The sequence below is a fragment of the Theropithecus gelada genome, chromosome 14 (assembly GCF_003255815.1).
Source record: "Theropithecus gelada isolate Dixy chromosome 14, Tgel_1.0, whole genome shotgun sequence".
Classification (NCBI taxonomy): domain Eukaryota; kingdom Metazoa; phylum Chordata; class Mammalia; order Primates; family Cercopithecidae; genus Theropithecus; species Theropithecus gelada.
Window position 1 is genome coordinate 28,836,396 of NC_037682.1, and position 4,597 is coordinate 28,840,992.

Consider the following 4,597-nt stretch of genomic DNA (forward strand, 5'->3'; position numbering starts at 1 on the left):
CTAACCAAGGGATTTTTTTGCTCTTTTCATTTGTTTGTTTGTTTGTTTTGAGAAAGTCTCACTCTGACACTCAGGCTGGAGTGCAGTGGCGTGACCACGGCTTGCTGCAACCTCTGCCTCCCGGCTTCAAGAGATTCTTCTGCATCAGCCTCCCAAGTAGCTGGGATTACAGGCACCTGCCATCACGCCCAGCTAATGTTTTTGTATTTTTAGTAGAGACAGAGTTTCACCATATTGGCCAGGCTGGTCTGGAACTCCTGACCTCAGATGATCCACCCGCCTCAGCCTCCTGAAGTGTTGGTATTACAGGCATGAGCCACCGTGCCCAGCATCCAACGCAATGCTGGATGAAACTTGCTGTATGTCATACATTTTGCTATTGGCAAACAAGTCTGAATGTTGATTTGAAGTTTGGTAGTTTGTTACTATCTATTGGCAGCAAAGATTGTTTATTGGTATACTACAATGTGATTTAACTTTTATTTTGGGGATAAAGAGTAGAAAAATGAAACAGAATGAAGGCAGGTGTTTTTTATCCTAATGATGGACTAATACAGAGCTATTGGACTATCTCTAGCAATTAATTTTTGTGACCCTTGTAAAATTATACAGGTCACAGTATAATTCTCCATTACTGTTTTTATACCAGTAAGTCTTAGATAAACTAACAGCATGCTTATGAATTATGTGTACAATTAGAATACATTCTTTTTACAGAGGAACAATTGCTTGGATGTACTAACACTGTTCTCCTCTGGGCTTGCTTCAAGGTCTACTCATTATTTTATATAAAATACCATTAGGCTGGGCACAGTGGTTCACACCTGTAATCCTAGCACTTCAGGAGGTGGAGGCTGGCAGATTGCTTGAGGCCAGGAGTGCAAGACCAGCCTGGCCAAAATGGTGAAGTCCCATCTCTGTAAAAATACAGAAAGTAGCCGGGTGTCATGATGCATGCCTGTTATCCCAGCTACTTGGGAGGCTGAAGCACAGGAATCGCTTGAACCTAGGAAGCAGAGGTTGCAGTGAGCCAAGATCATGCCACTGCACTCCAGCCTGGGTGACAGAGTGTGACACTGTCTCACAAGACACAACCAAAATATCAGATTCTGTTTGTGATGCCTGGTTGCTTAGAACCTAAGCAGTGCAATGCCTTAAGGAAATGAAAAAGGAGCAATAAGTAGTCATTTATATTTTTATTTTGAAGTGTGCTTTTTCTAAACTCCCAGATTGACATGACGGACTGTAAGTTAGTTTCTCCATTTCTATCCTTGTGCCTGTAGAGTGTACTTGGCACTTACAAATTCCCAGTATCCAGAAAGATGATCTGATGAAATCAAATTGGATGGATCTTGGCAGACTGTGACAGTCAATTACAGCCTTCACTTTCCGTCAAAAACAGACACTTGCAAGGAGATGCCTGGTGGTTTCACTAAATGTCACTTGTGTCTGTAATATTTTAAAGCTGTTTCCCCACAGGAAATGCGGGTTACAAAATCCTGAAAAATCATTCTAGGTGGGAAAAACATTTTAGGAAATGAGAGATGGTGGTGCTGCTTTTCCTCTCTGAGTGCTTTCTCAGCAGGACGCTAGCCCTGCCTTTAAGATGGGGAAGTTGGGGCATGTGCCTCTCTCTGCTCTTGATTTCTGCAGCTCTGAAGGCAGGTGCGGTCCCAATCGGACAATCGCCCAAGCAGCAGTGACCATAGTTCTAAGCAAGAGTTGACCTAGGAGAAGGTAAACTCTGTGGAATGGGGATGTGTTCTGGTTGCTGCTGAATCCCCTCTTCTTACCACAGTGCCTGGCACGTCGCACACACTCATATATGTAATAATGAACATTTATTGAAAGCAGCAGTTGAAGCCAACCAATTTCTGGTACCTTAGTTGTCATGTAAATTTTAGATGGTAAGGCGTAGATATTACTCTTTTTGCTTTTTTTCTTCAGCATTTTGTGAAATTTCCGGAAATGTTGAAAGACTTGTATAGTGAACATATACCACCTAGAATCTGCAGGAATATTATGTTACATTTGCTTTATCACTTGATAGATGTTACTTTTAATGAGACTTCAAGTTTGGTGTCTCTAAAAACATTCTAAAATAATTGAACAACTTTAATCAATTTGTCTTAAGTTCTTTGGGGGGACTTGGGACATTTGCTTTGTAACTAGAATGTAGCCCTCACTTTAAGCTAATTTTAAACTTTGTAAATTTGTTATGCTGAATTTTAGGGGTTTTTTTGGTTTGGTTTGTTTTGTTTTGTTTGCCTGAAGGGGTTTTTGGTTTTGTTTCTGTTTTTGTTTTTGTTTTGTAATGGATTTATTTGAAGGTCCTTGATAAATTGTGCAGAATATTCTCGTGTTATTTTTGCACTTGATAAGTTATCTAATTTCTGTGGTGAGAATGTAATGTGGGGCCTATTTTGCTTCTACAAGCTTCCAGAATTATGTTCTCAGAGGGATGAAGAGGTATAATTTAGCATATAGATCACGAAATTAGCAGCTGAGACAAATTTTCTCCTCACTGACAAAACCAGTCAGTTTTGTCTTCGTGTCCTTTTCCCTGTAAAGTGGAAACTAGAATTTGATATTTAGATATTAAATAATGGGTAACATTCATTAATGTGTGGATCTTTTAAGAAAAGCACTGTGAATCCAGGGAGCTTCTCATAATTCTATAAACTGTATGACAAGCTGTGGAATGAAATCCGACTTTTGAAAACTGAAACACATCCAATGGTCTTATCACAAAGCCTGCTGTTCCTCAGAACTTGCTATTGCCATGGAATTTGTAAGCAGTTATCCTAATCCATCTGGACTCTGAAAATACGTCCTTTACGAGAGGGAGTGAATGCAAAGATAAGGGTGGGGAAACACTAATCATGAAAAGAATGAAAATCAGTGTTCAGTTTTAAGAGCAGGTTGTATTGAAGGAAGGGATTAAAGAAATTATCCAGATTCGGGGCAGCACGTCTTCCACCGCTCCCTGCACCATCAGCATGCACAGAACGCATAAAACGAGCCCTGCTTCTAATGGCAGTGAAACCTCAGATGGCCTCCATCAGGTCAGTACAACTGAATTGCCAGGCTGACTTAAGATTCAAGGAGGACTCCATTTTAGTAAGTAGGTGAGTGTGATCTTTCTAAACCCAGGTTATGAATGCGGATTCACATTTATCTCACAAAAGCACCTGGAGTTTTCACTTCATGTCATGTCTCAGTACTGGTTGCAAGGTATGACCAAAACTGTTCCTTGAATGCCACCTTTTTGAATATTAATTTAGAAGACAACATGCCAGACTGACATACTTACCCCCTGCCCACTTATTACTTCCTTACCAGCCCTATGTACTGCACCGAGGTATTTATAAGAAAGCACTCTTCATTAAAATGAAATATATATATTAAAATATAAAATATAAGGGATAGTCCAGGGGTGTGTGTGTGTGTGTTTTTGAGACAGAGTCTCACTCTGTTACCCAGGCTGGAGTGCAGTGGCGTGATCTCGGCTCACTGCAAGCTCCGCCTCCTGGGTTCACGCCATTCTGCCTCAGCCTCCCGAGTAGCTGGGACTACAGGTGCCCATCATCATGCACCATGCCCAGCTATTTTTTTTTTTTTTTTTTTTTTTTTTAGTAGAGATGGGGTTTCACCGTGTTAGCCAGGATGGTCTTGGTCTCCTGACATTGTGATCCACCCACCTCGGCCTCCCAAAGTGCATGGATTACAGGTGTGAGCCACCACACCAGGCCCAGGTGGTTTTTAATGAAATAACTATACTTTGATTTTTGCTTCATAGTTGCTCTATTTGGGGCACTGTGTACCTATACTGGAAGAGAACAATTTAAGGCACTAGTTTTCACCTGAAATAACTAGTCCTTCCTCCTTCAGGAAATGGTAAGTGAGCATTCATTTTACTCCTTGGTGTGGGCTGTGGTTTCTGCCCTGGGGCCTTTAAGACTTTATTTTACGAAACAAAATTAGGCCTAAAGAGAGAGGAACTTCCATAACTCCTTTAGGTCCAGTGAGAAAAACAGATAGATTGAAAGTGTGAAGCCAGATAACATGAATTTATTCCCAAAAACTAAATGCAGAAAGGGCTGTGGCTGTCTCTGCCTTCTCCTTAGGTACCAAACTCCCTGAATGGGTTTTTAAGCAAAGCTGCCTCTATTATGGCGCTATTAAAAGCACTTTAGGAAACTTTCTATGGGGTCAACCCCTTTCTCTTCTAAAGTAGACTCAACTTCCCTAAGTGGAGTACAGAAGCTGGTAAGACATGTAATTACTTTATAAATGCCACCTTAATTTGTAAATTAAAATTCCAAAAGTGAAATACTGTTACTAATTCCAGAGTAAGCAACACATTTTTAAAAAATATTCCACTTCTTATTTTTTGTTAACTTCTCAACACTTTTCTATCTTCTAGTCTATTCTGTACATGTCTGTTACCCTGTTGTCACATTTTTAAAATTAACTGTTTTACCGGGGCCAGCAGTGGCAAGAATACTTGGACCATGACACTTGTAACCTTTTCAGGGAATGATGAATAAGCACAATAATTTTTGCTTCACCTGGGTAGGGTTTTGCATATTTCCAT